At 52.5% G+C, this 18,022-nt stretch overlaps 1 protein-coding gene across 1 annotated transcript in view; it reads right to left on the reverse strand.

Moving 5' to 3' along the window:
* Cerk (Ceramide kinase) overlaps positions 1 to 18,022 on the reverse strand; it is a 104,676-nt gene that overhangs the window by 62,759 nt on the left and 23,895 nt on the right. The gene's annotated exons all lie outside the window — the stretch shown is intronic.

The following is an 18,022-nucleotide window of genomic DNA, read 5'->3' on the forward strand; positions in this document are numbered from 1 at the left end:
CAAGCGCGAGGATAGTTCCTGTGTGTGTGTGAGTGTGTTGCTTTGTTTTCTCTTAAGTTGCGCGCGCGCGACCAGTGACCGCTTATAAGGAAAAGCCTTCCGGATCGTGGCCTTCTTACGTAACACCCCCGTATACCTGCCGTGCCTCTTCCAAGATGGGGGCAAGTGACCGAGCACGATGATGGGAGACACGAGAGAGAGAGAGAGAGAGAGAGAGAGAGAGAGAGAGAGAGAAACTTATGCGGAGAGAGAGAGGAGGGGCTGTTAATGCCAAAAATAAAGAAAAACAGAATGAAAAGCGGGCCACGGGACACACAAGGCTTTGCGGCCATTGAGTCACGCGCACATACACCCCGCGAGCATTCTTACGGTTTCTGGGGGACGCGCGCCGTATTCGGTGGCACCCTCGTGCATCTTGCGACGTCGCCGCCACCGCTCGGCGCGAAGTGTACTTCGGTGTCGAAAACACGCATATGCCTATATACCGGCTATCCACCGGCCCCGAACGGTGGCAAGAGGCACGATGTCGTGGAAGTGACGGCGAGCGAAGAATATATGTATATGTATGCGCGCGGCTCCCCGTCGCCACCTGTATACCATGTCTGCATGCTATAGAGTGTCGCGCGCTTCTTTTGCGTCACTCACGCTTTCGTAACAAGTCACTATAAGGCGGGCTGGCCTATCGCGCTACTATAAGGCGGGCTGGCCTATGCGCGCGATCACAGACCGGCAATTTGACCCGACAGTGCGGCAGAGCTCGCCTCTCGAGCGTGAAACAGATTGCCCAACCCCATGGCACGATTAGTCGTACACCTAACAGGGTATCCAACAAGTTTCCAGCAAGCTTCTCATCCAGTTACTATATGAGGTTTCCGTCAGGCCCATGACGGTTTTCCCTATACTGTCTCCGAACAATTTCAGACAACCATATTTCCGACGCGGTTTCCCGTTGACGCTCGCTATACGAATTTGCGCGCGGTCTGTCGTTTACACCAACAACCGCATGCAACAAGTTCTCGTGCATGCTCCCGTTGTAGGTTCCGACGATCGGAGAAGACATCTTCGAGATTTGCCGTGGGTCGTATTATTGAACGGCGCGTCGTATATACCACGCGTCTCCTGGTTTAAACGCTGTCCGAAGCGTCCGCCTCAAGGCGTGCGCACAAAGCTACCGGTGAAAAAAAAAAAAAAGAAGAAGAAAAGAAACCTCGCGGTATAGAAATCATTGCCGATGATTATCAAAGCCAGCGATAGCTTTCTGGAATTCTGCTAAATTACTGCGAGATTACGCGATTGAAAAATGAAATGTCATGGTAAAGTAGTGGAATTCCAGAAAGCTACCGCTGACTTCGATAGTCATCAGCAATGATTTCTACCACAACTTTTTTGTTGCTGTTGGTCCATTCAGTGTGGCTGACGCCATCGATCCTGCAGCCGCGCCTGTCCTCCTTGCGTCGTCACGATATATGCCCGTCCTGCGAACCCCTATATACTTTCCTATCTTTCCTTCCCGCTCCGCGACACCCTCTTCACATTCCGTCGTCCTCTATACGCGTCTCTCATTCAATGCGAGGCTTGTGCATACGGTTAGATAGACGAACGATCGCGTCTTCACGTGAAAGGGAGAAAGAAAGAAAAAGAGAAAGAGCCAAAGAAAGTGACTATATAGCACACCGTTTTTGCCAATTGTACGGCGTCACTTAAGAGACTGATTCGCAAGTGCTATAATAAAGAAAACGAAAGTAAGGTATATCACTGCTGACTGCACTATGACCGTCAATACAGCTATACGTCTGCTGACACCTGAACGGCGGCGCAGTCGGTGTGGGTTTGAGGGCGAGAGAAAAGGGAGAGAGAGAGAGGTTAAACTAGGACGAACGAAACTATTTACATAATGCCCAGTGGGATAAAGAGAGAGAGAGAGAGAGAAATTTATTTACAGAAAGGCAGAGAGGTCGGCCTGAGCTATAACTTGCTCTGGCCTGCTACTCTACTCTGGGGAAAAGGGACGGGGAGGGAAAGGGCTGATGAATGATGATGGTATAAGGAAGAGATGCGTATATACAAATTCACAGAGTTGTGGTATCTCTAAAGGCGTGCGTCCAGCCCAGTGGCTTGGAGAAAAGCTACAGCGGCTCTTGTGACCAGGGCTGCGCTGGTTGCATTAGGCCAAGGACCTAAAAGAAACTCGTCCGATAGCGGTCTCTCATGGATGTTTGCTATGGAAGAGACAAGTTGCTGTCGTTCTTGCGCGTACGCGGGACACACGCAAAATATATGTTCAAGTGTTTCTGGCACCTCACAGCATTCACAGTTTGGGCTAGTATCACTGGCACCTATCATATTTCTATAACGGTTGGTGAATGCGACACCAAGGCGAATCCGGTGCACCATGCTCGTGTGGTTTCTATTGAACTTTTGAGGCATACGAAATCGCATTTCTTGGTCCCATTTGTGTAATCGCTTGTGTCGTCGATCAGGTTGGGCCCAGTGTTCCAACGTAGAGTTGTGGTTTACGCGACGAAGTAGGGCGTTTGTGTCTGTTCGTGAGAACGGAATGCGTACTTCACAAGCATTATCTAAAGCAGTTTTTGCTTCAGCGTCTGCCTGTTCGTTCCCTATCACGCCACAGTGTGACGGTATCCACTGAAAGGTGACATTGTGGCCATTTCTAGTTGCGTGGTCGAGATACTCTGTAATTTCTATAGCCATAGAATGATACGGGCCCCGTCTGAGGACACAGTCAATCGTTGTCGTTGTTGGTACATATGCAATAGTGTATGATTGCTTGCCACTTGCCTTTTTCGTCGCCTGGCGACTGGTCGGTGATGTTCTTCGTATCTTTCTCTTCAGGCGTCGGCTTGACACCACGGTAAAATCGCTGTCCGAGCCCATCTCATCAGTAGAGGAGCCATCAGATGACTCAATCGGGACCATGCTGGGGTCGAAGCGGTCACTCACGTCACCGGCATAATGAACTGGCCGTTCAGGACAAAACTGCTGGGCGGGGTTTGGGTCCCCCATTGCAGAGGACGACGTCCCCCAGTTTTCTTGTCACTGATTGCAGAGATCACAGAAAATAAAATAGAAAATGCAGAGAGCTCGAAGCTGAAGCTGCTCGCTATGATCACTTCTTCTTCTTCCCCCCAGTGGGATAAAAAAAAAAACAATAAAGCTACTCTGTCAACACATAGTTCACTTGTGCTGTCACTTCGACGCGCTTCGGCAAGAACGGCGTCGGCGTTCCTCAAGCCGCTCTGACGGGAAGGACACATCCACTGGCGTACGTAATCGCGTTCCTGCAGCTCATAGTAGCGCAAAGGTATACGCACACTACACTATCGCGAAGCACAGAGTGTGTGCTAGGCAGGTCCAGGTTGAGTTATATTAAATCTACAGGGAGTTCCTCACTCGTCGGCCAAAAACCACCCTCTGACGCGCGCGCGCGCTCCGTCGTTGCAACATCCGCATCCCGGATGGCAGCGTCCGCGGACGACAGCCCGCTCTGCGTTCCCAGAGCGCGGGACCCTCCGACATAAAGACGGCGGGCGGCGTCGTTTCGTGCGTGCCCGCGCCGCCGTTGGCTCAGTTACATAACGCGGAAGCGGAGGGCGCTGCATCAAAGACGCCGCGCGCTCCGCGAGCCGAACTGGTTTCCTTCCGCGCGCCCGTCCGACCCGCCGGCTGCGGAGACTTTCGCCCGCGCGCACAGACCGACGCCGCTAGGCTGCTCCCCTTTCGCCACTAGCACAACCCCCCCCCCCCCCGCAACAACTCCACCCCATTTTCTTTTCCACCCTTCGAGGACCCCCTGAAACGAAAAAGAAGGCAGAGCGGCGGAAATGCTCGGCTGCATGAGTCCTACATGGATGAGTGGAGTGAGTAAAATCTTATTACACAGGATGGCTCCCTGGCCTAGGGAGAGGGAATACGGGTAGAGGCAGGTATTATATACATATACATATTGCTTCTTGGCTTCGCACGATAAATGCCGCAATGACAATAACGTGCGCCGGACGTCAGTCTGAGCGACGTCGGCCTAATCCAGGCATCCAGAGTGCAGATCGTGGTGGGCCCTCTGCGCTTTTATTTTTTCTTGCCTCTTGGAGTCCGGGGCATTCCCACGGCAAGTGGTGTCTAGACTGGGACGCGCTCCCGTGTTACATGTCTTATAAACCACGTGAAGCGGGGTGCAGGAAGCTTATATGCTGCACCTCATCCTGTGGAAGTGCGCACCCTCCTCGGCGCTCTTTCATGGCGTCCCATATGTTCCTCACGCGACGTGGTCCTCCACAAGGCGGCTGCAGCACGTCCTCCGTGAGGGCTGCTCCCGTCCTGGCTTTGTGGACGAGGAGCTGAGCGCCTCGAGGAAAGTCTCTTGGGGAGAGCTATAGCGGGTGTTGTGTGGCAACCTTGCCCGCAGCTCGTTTTTCGCTTCCAATTTGCCCCGCTCTCGTAGATACTTCCGGTCCCGTGAGCTTCGGTGCCATAGGCGCATCGTCCGTTGGAGCAGACGAGTGCGAGCATATATATAGCAGCTCGCTCGGCGCCCATCGTTGCCTACAATGCCCGCGTCTATACCCGGGACCTGCCAGTCCACGCGCACCTCAGCCCCGTGATACCGATGAAGATCCGACGAAGCATCTTTGATATGGTACCCCCAAATATACCAACCCGCGCGGGGGTGAGGGGGGATCCCGAGGGGGGGGGGAGCGGTTTCGAAAGCGATTTCAAGGCCTCCAGCGAGTCAGTAAACATCGTTATTGTGCGGTCATTATACGCGCCGTCATTGCTGGTCTCCCTCATTCTCTGTAAAGCGAACAGGGTGGCGGGAAGCTCCATTGTCTTATATATTGGTGGTTCTTTTTGGTGTCGAAACACCGCTGCCTCACGTGAACGGCACCGCCGAAAGTCGGCCCGGGACAAAGCGTCCCACGCCCGCGGGGAAACGGTGACTATACATATAGCGTCCTCTGTATCGTCCGCTCTTCCAGTAATGGCCGCCCTGCGAGATGAGCGGTTGTCTTAGAGTTGCAGGCGGATCATCGTTTTTCGGCGACACGCAACTCAACATATAGACCTACGCGGTGCGGTTCTTGGTGGCATATATATACGTATAGATGGACACGCACATAATACACACGCAAATCGCAGACCTCCCTGTATTCATGTGCGCTGAGAGTGGTCCAACCTCCTGCTGGGGTGCGTGCTACCCCGCATATATACGTGCGGTAGAATTCCGCTATAGGTTGTCGCATTCGTCCTGTGCTCAACTGCGATTAGCTCAAAACCTAACTATAGCGACGCCTATACGTGAACAAGACGAGTGGCGAATTGCATCACATTTCTAGCGCGTCGCATTTCGTATAGGCGAATCGCGTCGATGCGACGAGAGAGGGTATATATGATTCGAGACGGATCGAGTATCGCATTGCGGAGAGAGGCGGCTGCCGCCGCCGTGTGCTCTCCTCGAATCGTATCGTGAAACTCAAATCGCCAGTTTGTTGCGGCTTGTTTCGACGAAGAGGCATGCGCCGCATATAGATGCTGCCTCATATATAGTGATTACCACGATGCGCTGAAGAATGCGTCACTCTCCGCATTCATGTAAACGCGGCGTTGTATTCATTGTAAGCACTGTTAATCTTTTTTACCGGCTCAACAGTGGGTCCAGAAGAGAACGTATATATACGGAATGCGAAACGACCGCAGTCAAAGCAGGATTAAAGTACGCAGATGACTGTTTCCGAAGTTCCCGCGGCGATACACCGCAATTGAGAGATGGGGAAATAGAAACCCTGACGGCGTCTGAAAATTTAACAGAGTGACGCACAGTCGTTTCTGTGTATATACCGCATGTCATATATGCATACGCGCACAACGCTCTCAAGCTTGCATGCGCGCGCACGTACAGAAGCTTGACTCTCGCATGCACTTCATGCATCATCGGGTCACTATTGGTACATGTACCTGACTTGCCTGCTCTATACCGCGAGGATAAATGTATATTCACTCGGTCGCATATAACGCGACGCAAGACGTGAAGGAGGAACTTTCGGGAACACCGTGAATGCCGCGAAAGAACGCACTGTGCTTGTTCTATACGCCAATCGGGCGTCACGGCATTGCAAGTGCAAAAAAACATTCTCGAAGAAGGCGCACTTGCAGCCTAAAGGCGCAGGTCTAAGGTTCAGAATAGAGTTACTGTATATGCTACCTTTGTGCATGCTACCAACGGTATAGATATGCAGTAACTATAGTCCAAAGCGCCACGAAGTGACCTCGAGTGCTTTTGTCTCTGTCGTTTCGCGCAGGCGCCAACGGTGCCGGCGACTTTTTCCGAAACGCAAACTACGCGAACTCATAGGAGCACTACTCTCTGTATACGTCCCATGTAGACAATCGGTGTCTGTATGGTGCAATGCTGTCTGAAAAGTTAATCAGTGTATCTGCCGGGGTGGTGCAGAAGCGCAGACACACATAGGTGCACGCCATCTTACCCATATCGAACACGTCGGCACATATTTCCAGATATTCCCCGCATTCCCTTGCTAAGGCATCTTATATACCTCTTCCGTGCGCGCAGTGTCCGTCACTTGCTCTCTCCCTGGCTTCAACTATCTATTCACCTGTTTGCCTTACAACCTAGTGTGCGCTAGCGTTCGACAACCTCTTATTTTTCCCGCCCTCCCTCTCCCCGGCAACCTGCGTTCTCCTCGCCCCCCCCCCCCCCCATTCCCCGCATTGACCATAGTCGCAAAGCTCAAAATTTTGTAGTGATATATTAGAACGTGCAGGCCGTTACCGAATCTTTCTTTCCCAGGGCTTCAGAAGAACGGAACCAACTTCTCGGGCGCGGTTGTTGGGATAGAAGACAGGGACCAATTTCGCACAGCCATTGCCGACATAACTCCATGCCGCACGTGACCTAGCATCTCCTTTCGCTGAGTTTTTTTTTTTTTTTAACGCTTTTACTCGTTCTCATTCGCAATACCGGCCGATGGTCTTGAGGACGACATACAATAAAAAAAGAATTAAGATAAATCCGGACGCTCGTCTGTTTATTATCGTTAGATTTACACTTATTGCTCTCTCTCTCTCTCTCTCTCTCTCTCTCTCTCTCTCTCTCTCTCTCTCTCTCTCTCACGCACGTATGCACAAAGACACACGCAATAACAGTCACGCCCGCTCAACACTCACTCAAGTAAGACATGAGTGCGCCCATGGGTCATGCATGCTGAAGCTGCTGTGGTGCCCAACTCACAACCTCCACGATGCGCACAGAAATGCGACGAACGAAATCCTGTTCCGTCCTAACCACCACCCACCCACCCCTTCTCCCCCAGCACGGTAGACGTCAGGAAAGTGGTCCTTATCCGGCTACACAGCGCTCTGCTGCGGACCGGTCCGCGCCTCCACGACAGCAGCAACAGCAAGCAGCACACCGCCCTGGCTGCTCCATCCTCCGCCGGTTCGGTCGGCCTCCTATACCTTCCCTACCACAAGCACCGCGGCCCCGACGTTCAGTCGTTCGACCCGACGACGACGTCAGAGCGAGGACGACCTTGAGGCCTCGACGCGGGCACCGGCAGTTTCTTTCTTTCTTCTTTTTCGATGCGAAATCGCCGAGACGAGGGCAACGGCACGCCGAGTGGGCGGCCGACCACTCCGGCTTGCTGCGCCGCAGAGAAGCATTTCGTCCCGCGACGGAACGCCGCGGAATGCAGCAAAGCCGCGGCAGGGAGGCGTGCTGGCGCGAAGCGCCGGCCCCCGAAACGTCGTCGTGACTGTCTTGCTCAATTCACTAATTGAAGTCAGAAGGTGGCGAGGGGAAGGGGACGGGCGTTGGAGGTACCCGTTACGCCTGATTGCGTTACGTAGAGCAGTGCGCCTTACACTAGAGATGGTGGGGTGGAGGGACGGGGGGAGGGGAAGGGGGGCGAGGTATCGATTGCCACTGAGTTGAAGTGATTCTGGTCTTGCCTCTAATGCGGTATTCCGACTGGTGCAAGTTGACATTGGCGGAGGTTAAACAGCGGCATCGCGGCAAGATGCAGGAAGGCATCCCTTCTCGTCCCAAACAAATAGAATTCGCGGATAAAGAGATTAGAGAGAAAAAGGCGATATAGACGACGGCAAAAACAGGGCATGCGTGTAGGAGACGTGGATGGATTGATGGAATAGTTTTATAATATGTATGTCGAGAAAAAAAAGAAGTGTGTTTCGAAACTAGCTACAGAGAGGAAGACATTCATCTGCAATCTATACAGCATTTGGCCGCTTCGATCGTATACGTGAAAACAAGGTAACAGTTGAGGGTGCTTCGATCAAATTTCGCGGCGACTGTCACAAGCATCATCGTTGTGATTTTCCTCGGAGGTGGACTAGACATCGACTCGCCAACCACGCATCCCGCCTGCTATCAATCCGCCACTACATCATGCATACGCCACAGTATATAGTACACAGCCTCCTTCCACCGAAGTGTTGCGCAAGAAACGAGACAAACCACTCGGCCCCCACGGAGAAGTGTCTGTCACCCGGGGAAACTCCTACAAGTCGACGAAGCGAGCTCGGTCTATCATCGCACACGGGACTCAACATAATACGCAGTGCCCCCCACGTTCACAGAATGTGCGCATACGCAGGAGCACTTACGACAACGAAGAGACGAGATTCTGCGGTACGTACACCCGGCGAGCCAAGAAATAAAAAGAAAAAAATAAATCGCATTCGCGAGCAGTGACATGACAGCTGCGCCCGCGTCCAAAGTACAGAGCTGCGCGAAAGAGCAGCTGGCGTGTCGTGGAAATAATCGAAGACAACTGACAACGCGAACGATTGCGCGGCGCGCCGGTAGCGACAGGTACGCGCCCGTGCGCCGTCGCTGTGCTGTAAGAGCCAGCGGCAACAAGAAAGAACGCTGACTAGTACTACACAATGCATAAAAGGAGGGGGGGAAAAGGTTAAAGCTGTGCGGGGAGAGACCGTGCAAAGACCGCATTCCTCCACAATGACAGTTTCCTTTCGCTTTCTCCATTCTCTCTCTCTCGCTCTCTGTCTAGAGGATTCAGTGCAATGCCGCGCGCTAGGCACGCGCGTTGCATGCCAAAGAGGCTTTGCGCAACCTTGTAGCGCCGAAGGCGCGATTGTGTGTCACCAACAGCACAAGCAGAAAGAAGCGACAGCGGTCGACGGGCCTCTTCATCCGAAGGCAGCCGACGGTGCCTCTGGCCGTTGCCCGAACCTCATTTTTGTTCCGTCGATCGACAGGGACCGCCCGGCGCGAGGAGCATAGCGGGCGGAGTTGGGAGAAATCAACCGTGAAGTATGTCGCGCACCGTATACGCTAAACGCACGCGCGCAGGCCAGACGCAAACATCTCGGCTCCAGAAGGCCCCTCGCTTCACTTCGGAGGGCAGCCGACGATCGATGGCGCTGCGGGCGTTCGCCGTCGTCACGTGGCGCTTTTGCTGCATAGCCGCGCCATCCAATGGTTGGTCCATATTACGCGTGATCGAAGACGGCGTCCGCTCCGCGGACGTGTCCGGCCAACTTGCGCGCAGCGCCTCAAAAGCTGCGGCTTGTGCTAGCTAATCGGGAGGAAAGAACTGAAGTCGCTGCCTTGGAGACACCTGGAGCCAAGCTCATCCATTGCGTGCCGCTAATCCTTTCGTTAAGCTCGGGTCGTGCAAGAGGGGATTAGCGGTGGACAACGGAGGAGCCCAAGAGAGTTCTGCCGCACGTTCATACTAAAGTGAGAACTGCCGCTGCGTTCGTTCAAACCACGATGGCACTGCTGTGAAGCGCATCGTGATACACGAGGCTTCGACCCGGAATTCGTCAAATCGCACGCTATGATACGAGTTCGTTTATGCGGAAACTCCCGAGTTACGTTTCGTTAGGCTAACTCAGTTCTCAACCTCTCGTAGCTGGGTAGTTGCGCCACACAGATAAACGGCGATAGGGTAAGATCTTTGTCAACTCTATGGGCGAGCTCTTCATTCAAGTTCCCCCTTTGCGGCAGGCCAAGGCGAACCTTACCTTCCGCTTCCCAGCACGGAAATTGGCCAGACGGAGTATAGATGTTTGCACGGACCCGTATGCGCTCTGGCAGATGACAGCGCCAGCCGCGCGCCTTGTGCGAGCATTCTTTCTCCATTTTTCTCTTCTTTCCATCGGGCTCTTTCATCAATCTTTCATTCAGCGCCGTCGACGTTCGCCCTCCTCCCTTGGCGGTGTCCTTCCCCTCACAACAATACAAGACGCGTCTCCTCTTCGCGATGCGGCTAGCGCGTCACGCAAGACACAGCAGCACACGCGTTCGCGGCGATAGCGCGAGGTTAACAGATGACTGCATCGGTGAAGATCTCGATGAGTTCCCATTGTTTCTCTAGGGAACTCGCAGATTACGCATCCATACTTGGTGAATTGGTGCAGAGATACGCTTAATAAACACGAGCAATTCGAATCGGGCGATCACACAGTGACCGCGGTCGCCGTGCAGCCCGGGATCCCTGAACGCCTCGCAACCGAACAAACGAGTGTGTGAATGCATGAATGAATGATATACCGGTTTATTGCGTGAATATGTAAAGCCACCACGAGAAAACGACAAGGCGAAGAAGGACGGTAGAACCCATGCAGGTGGCTCCCTCTGAATGGCCCACCTCTCTCCCTCTCTCTCTAGCTAGCTCTTCAGTCGAGAAAAGGGCAGTGAGCTGTCGGCCAGCACTAGCAGGTTATGTTCCACAATATATTAAAGGAGGCAAACTACATTATCGTTAATTTCGCGGTAAGAGGTTGATAAGTAAAAAAAAACAAAAAAACGTCGGTGTGATGTCACAGATTTCGAAGTATGTTGTCTGTCTCAAGCAGTTGTGGGTCAGTAAACGTTATCGAAACTTGCTAAGTTCAGCATTGCGCTTTTCCTTTGCTTCTTTAGAAGACAATAAAGTCTACATTTGCCGATATAAAATTGACAAGACTCGGGCAGAGGCCGCAGCAAAAAAAAAAAAAAAAAAAAGAAAAAAGTCCGTGACGTCGCAGCAGGCTAGTGCGAGAACTTCAAGGCGGCGTCGCCCCCAGTCTCCACTTCTCGAGTCTTTTCAGGCACACCAAGCCTCTGCGCGAGGTAAGAATGGCTTTGTTTGTTTGTTTCTTTCTTTCTTTGTACACAGGCTAAATATTCTTTTTCTCGTTGATGTCTGCTTGAAAACAGAGCGAAAGCCACGTACAAGGAAGAAAACGAGAAGCCGAGCACTCGGTGTCGGTCTTCTCTACCGCCCATGTCTTCCGCGCTGCTTTCAAGAAGTGAAAAGGACGGGCGGGGCGCAGCAGTCGTTTTTTCTTTTTTTCCTCAGTGATTCAGCAGGCTTGGTATATGAACCCCCGCGCGACCCCAACTCCCCGCCCTCTTACCACCAAGGGCGCCAAGGTCGTTGACATTCGGCGAAGGATCACCTACACGGAAAAAGAAAGAAAGAAAGAGAGCGAGATCGAAATGAAGGATGGAAGGAAGGAAGGAAGCAAGCAAGCAAGAAAGAAAGAAATGAGAGGAGGGCGAGTGAGAAAGACCCCACTTTAATTCTCTCTCTCTCGTCCGTGCGTTATCCGGAAACCATAAATGCGCGCAAGCGGGCGCACCGAGATCTTCGACCGGTGAGTTACTGTTACGGCCGCCGCTCGTATTTCATGCGGCTCGACGCGAAGAAACGCGACAAATGCGACAGAACGAAGCGAAAGCGCCGAACCTTCCTTTCGTGAGCGATGAACACCGCTCAGAAGGATGTATGCCTCCGTCAAGCCTCGTGAACGCTGCCGCAGTACCTAGAGATGGGTCCCATCTCGTCCCTCTTACGTCATCTTCCGGGGGGCAATAAATCACGCCGATCGAGCTTTATCTCGCTATATCGGCCCGATTGCGCAGAATGCGCGATGCATTAAGAGGAATGCAAGGATCGAAGGAGACGGGCGTTCGGTTTTCACCCACCCCACTGCGTCGAGATCGCCGCTTCCTTGCAGTTGCGTTAGAATACCTCGCACCTTTCTTCCTGCTCCAGCCAACCTACGCACACCTCACGCACTACTCATTAAAACGCGCAGAAGCGAACGCACTTTCTATTTTACTAACGCTGCGCGCCACCTACAGAGGTTACCGGACAAACCACAGTGAGAAGACTGCGAAATGTATTCAGACAGTAAGCACGTTCTACCATCCTGCGTACAAATATACCGTGTGCCAGCTAACGTTGGCCAATATATTAAACGAAATGAAAAGATTTAGAAAAAATTCGGTGCAAGATACGATTTAAAAAAAAATACCGTGTTCAGTCGGCAGAAGTCTGAAGACCGAACACCCTACGTCTCATGACTGTATCTCGCACCGTGTGCATTTAAATATTTTCCTTTTCGTTTTGCAACTTGGCTGGTGTTATAGCTGACACACTAAATAAACACTACGAGGCATTCCTGAAAAAGACCAAAGGACCCGAAGGTGGACGGTGTGGGTAAGTTTAGGTGGACACGCTCAGGAGCTAGATGAATGAATGGCTGAATGGATGCGAATGTTTCGGTATCTCTACATCTATTGATAACTGCGCTAAACTGCGCTGGTTCGGTAAACAGACACGCAACGGACACCAGAAATTTAAAGCAAATCAAAAGCACTGCGCTTCCCCGATCAACACGCGCTTCGTTAACTACCGTTACTATACCGGCCCGCAAATTCCCCGCCAAATACGCTCTCCACTTGCTCCACCCTTCGGCAACAACCATTCGTGCAGCTGCGTAAGTACCGTGAGGTTCCACTTAGTTCCAAATAAGTGCGTGTGTAAGAGTTCCGAAAAAAAAAAAGATTTAATAGCAGAAGCGGATCTAGGCGTTGTCCCTCTGCGTCATTTCAAGTCGTTTAAACAGGAAGTCCACCGACGCACTAAAAACCACATCCGTTCACTATATAGGCGTATATACCAAAGAGACGGCAAACCTTGCAGCACAGCCGCCATCTCCTCGGCGACATGCGGACCAACAGCTCCGGGATTACAGGGGAGTTCAGCCGTTATCACCTGTCTGATAAAGCGTTTCGTTGCGTCCGTTCACGCCGACCTATCGCGCGCGATACAGGGGCAAAAAACTTGCACGGTTAGTGGCTCTCGAGATAATAGGCGAACGCAACGATACCCCACTCAACATATCGCACGCGCAGCGCGAGTCGAAGGCTGTAGCTCTTCTAAGACGATACACGGTAAAATGACAAAGATGGAAGAAACGGACGTCTCTTTAGGCGTACGCGGGCCATCAAGGCTGTTTTCGCTGAGCTCCCAGGATAACTAACATAGCCATATCAACTCTCCACGCAAAACCATGCAGTAAGGTTATCCCGCGTATAGCGCCGTCGGAGAAGCCTGAAGGTTGCAAACAAGAGGCTTGCAGCTCGCCAACGATAGACCAGCCTGACTACCCACGGTGGCGTCGTTGACGACTGGTTTCGGTAGTCACACACGACGCGTTTACCGTCGCCACGACAGACATTCGTAACGAAGCGGGTGCTGTTTGGATCGCACCGCTGGTACGATCTGTTGGGAACTCGGCGCTGACGCCCGTGGTTGTACCTGGGTCGCAAGCCCCAAGGGTAGCGTTGGCCTGGCGGCCTGGGGTACAACTGGAAGCATCCGAAGGTCCCGGCAAAGCATGAGTCGACTGGTAACAACAAAACAACTTGTTTATTTTAACATCGCAAAGAGTTGGCGGTCAGGTTTGACCGAAGTAGAGAGACGGGAGAGCACTTTACTCAACAGAAGAAATCGGAGCCCTCCTTTTGGCGTCCGGGGGCAGCTGTTTTTATACTCTCGCAGTTGAGGGCAAGAAGGAACCCCTCAAAAGACGAGCACGTGAATGTACAATGGGCTAATGGTGACGCACACTGTCGTAGCGCTGCCGTAGCACCATGTCGAGCACGATCTCGTAGCACCCTGTCGTAGCGCTGCCGTAGCACCATGTCGAGCACGATCTCGTAGCACCCTGTCGTAGCGCTGCCGGTCGGGCACAATGACTGTAATGAGAGGATGATCCCTGCTTTCGCATCGCCTGGTTCGGGCACAATGACTGGAATGAGAGGGTGATCCTTTGCGGTCGCATCGCAGCAGTCGCGCCTGGAAACACCTGCCGAAGAGCGTTGCGGCGACGACGATCGGGCCAAAATGTCTGCCGCCCCGCCGCAGTCGCGCCGGCAAAACCACGTGTCGCAGGCGAAACGCAACAGACCGCCCCGCCGGGGGAAGGAGATCCCGATGGACAGGGGACTGCATCCGCTGTCCGGAGGGATGTCGCTCGATGATGCTCATAACCGAAGTCGGGCGTCCCTCGACGTTTCTTGAGCGCAGCGCACAGAGAAGGCCTCGTTCTCTCGTTCAGGTTCGCACGGGACACTGCAAAGTGACTTCGGGAGAGTTCACATTTTTGTTCTCGTTCCCGGCAAGCGTTAGAACTACGCTGAAACTCAACCGCTCAGTCAGCAAGCACGGCACAACCCTCACTAAGCCCTGCCAGGCTCTTTCCCCTTTTTATACCACTGCCTAGTTCCTTACAGTAGTCTAGCATCACTCAGAACGCGTCCACAAATTGAAAAATTGCACTAGAAAGCATATCATCACTTTGAAACACTAAACAAAAGCAATATGTTAAAAAAAAATCCTGCCTCAGGAAGAAAAACATCAGTAACAAACAATTTTGAGGCTGATTCCTACGTTAGGGGCTTCGACTTAAGCCATCGGCGTTACCGTTGAGACTCCCCTTTTTGTAACGCACCTCAAAGGAATATTGTTGTAAAGCGAGGCTCCAGCGCAGGAGGCGGCCATTTTTGGGAGAGATGGTCTGCAGCCATTGGAGAGGGCAGTGATCCGTCTCAATGATAAACCTTGAGCCGGCTAGATAGCATGACAATTTCTGAACGGCCCACACGAGACACGCACACTCTTTCTCGGTGGCGCTATACGCCTGCTCACGACTGGTCAGCTTACGACTAGCATACAGGACGGGGTGTTCTACTTCTCCATTTTCCCGTTGGCACAGTACAACGCCCATGCCTCGCTCACTAGCATCGCACTGAACAACGAACCCTTTTGTATAGTCTGGCGATCGTAGCACAGGCTGGCTTGTTAGGGCACTCTTTAGGGCGCTAAAAGCTCTTTCCTTTGTCTCGTCCCAGACGACTGTTTGAGGCTCTGTTTTTCTTAGAGCATCCGTCAGGGGAGCCGCGATATCAGAGTACCTAGGGATGTACCTCTGATAGTAGCCGGCGACACCTAAGAACGACCGAATATCGGTCTTTGTGCGCGGTTGCGGAAAGTCTCGCACAGCGGCCACCTTTATTTCAGAGGGGCGGCGACGACCCTGACCAATCACGTGACCGAGGTAGACAACCTCGGCCTGTGCTAACTGGCACTTAGGAGCCTTTACTGTCAAGCCCGCTTCGCGCAGGCGGGTTAGCACTGCCCGCAAGTGTGCCACATGCTTAGACCAGGATGCGGAGAATATCGCTACGTCGTCTAGATACGGTAAAGCGAATTCTTGCTGTCCCCGCAACACTTTATCCATGAGGCTTGAAAAACAGTATGGCGCGTTCTTCAAACCAAAACTCAACACTTTAGGACGGAATGTTCCCATTGGTGAAATGAACGCCGCATACCTACTAGCCTCTTCTGTAAGTGGAACCTGCCAATAACCCCTGACAAGATCTAGGGTGGAAATAAACTGAGCGCTACTAACTTTCTCAAGGCGCTCCTCGATGTTAGGGATCGGATAAATTTGATCCTTAGTGATGGAATTAAGCCTGCGGTAGTCGACGCAAGGACGAGGTTCCTTGCCCGGTACCTCAACTAAAATCAAAGGGGAGGTATAATCACTCTCACCTGCCTCAATAACACCGAGCTGTAGCATTTTCTTTACCTCAGCCTCCATAATATCGCTCTGGCGGGGTGACACCCGATACGCCTTGGATCGTACTGGCTCTGTGGAGGTAAGTTCTATATCATGAGTAAGTACAGAAGTCCTACCAGGCCTCTCAGAGAACAGACCTTGAAACTCTTGTAATAGCTGGTGTAGTTCGGTTTTCTGCTCGGGCGACAGCGGTGCTTTACTGATAAGGTCACTAATGACTTGACCGGTGTCTTCCCTGTTCGTCACTGAGCCTAGTCCCGGAAGCTCGACCGGAAGCTCTTCAGGAACGTTTACCATCATGCACACCACTGCTTCCCTTTGTCTATAAGGTTTGAGCAGATTACAGTGGTAAACTTGCTGTGCTTTCCGCTTTCCTGGCAGACTTACCACGTAGTTAACGTCCGACAGTTTCTGAACAATTCGTGCTGGGCCCTCCCACTGCACGTCTAGTTTGTTGTTTAGCGATGTGCGCAATATCATGACCTCATCGCCAACCTCAAAACGACGGGCCCTGGCTGTCCGATCATAATAAACCTTGGCCCTCTGCTGGGCCTTTGTCATTGCTTCACCTGACAACTCCTGTGCCCTTCTTAAGCGTTCGAGGAGCTTAAGCACGTACTCCACCACGACTGGGTCGTCGCCACTACCTTCCCACGATTCTCGAAGCATGCGAAGCGGAGATCGAAGCGAGCGACCGTACACCAGTTCAGCTGGCGAAAACCCCGTAGCCGCATGCGGCGCGGTCCTTAAAGCAAACATCACCCCAGGCAGACACAGCTCCCAGTCAGTTCGATGTTCAAAACACAACGCTCTCAACACGCGCTTCATGACGGAGTGGAGCTTCTCAACGGAATTCGACTGTGGGTGGTACACTGAGCTGTGCAACAGCTTTACCCCACACCTTTCGAGAAAAGTTGTCGTCAAAGCGCTAGTAAACACTGTGCCCTGATCTGATTGGATTTCCGCAGGGAAACCAACTCGCGCAAATATGGACAGTAGTGCATTAACTATCTCAACTGAGCTGAGTTCTTTAAGCGGCACTGCTTCAGGGAACTTTGTCGCTGGGCAGATCACAGTCAAAATGTGTCTGTACCCCGTGGCTGTTACCGGCAGAGGTCCCACTGTATCAATAACGAGCCGTCTAAAAGGCTCCGTTATGATAGGTACCAATTTCAACGGCGCCCTTGATTTGTCCCCTGGTTTGCCCACCCGCTGACAAGTGTCACATGTCCTCACGAAATGGTCTGCGTCCCGAAAACACCCTGGCCAGTAGTACTCTTGCAAGAGACGGTCCTTAGTTTTCTTAACTCCTAGGTGTCCGGACCACGAACCCCCGTGTGACAAGCGCAACAGATCCTGACGATAGCATTGAGGCACGACCAGCTGGTCGAACTCCACTCCTCGGCGGTCTAGATACTTCCGGTACAGGACTCCACCTCTTTCCACAAAACGCGCAGTTTTCCTGGCGATACCTTCTTTGACATTGCAGCGCACGTTTTCCAGGCTGCCATCCTTTTTTTGCTCGGCTATCAAAGCCGTCCGGCTGACTTTTAGCAACCTATCAAGTCCGTCTGACGTAGGCGCGATGAGCAAATCAGTAGATAGCTCTTCTAACTTTCCCGCGTCGGGCGTTTCCTCTCCAGTATCTGGCGCCTTCAACGCTACAGACTCAATTTTATTCAGTTCGGGCGTGCTCTGAATATCAGCTTGCTGCGCCTCTGACCCTTTTTCGTTGTTTGATAACGTCGGCCCCGCAACTACCGCCTTTGCAGCGAGCTCCCGAACCTTCGATCTGGTTAAGGCCTGAACACTAGCTTCACCAAACAAAAGCCCCTTCTCGCGCAGGAGGTGATCGGACCTGTTTGAAAATAGGTACGGGTACTGGGGTGGCAGCATAGATGACACTGCCGCCTCTGTCTCAAGCGCTCCGAAAGGTCCTTCAATAAGCACCTTTGCTACCGGCAGACACACGCTATGAGCTTCCACGGCTTGCTTGATCCATGCGCACTCGCCCGTGAACATATGGGGTTCTACGTAAGACGGGTGAACTACATCCATCGTAGCTGCGGAATCGCGAAGCACT

Source organism: Dermacentor variabilis, chromosome 6 (assembly GCF_050947875.1).
Source record: "Dermacentor variabilis isolate Ectoservices chromosome 6, ASM5094787v1, whole genome shotgun sequence".
Lineage (NCBI taxonomy): Eukaryota > Metazoa > Arthropoda > Arachnida > Ixodida > Ixodidae > Dermacentor > Dermacentor variabilis.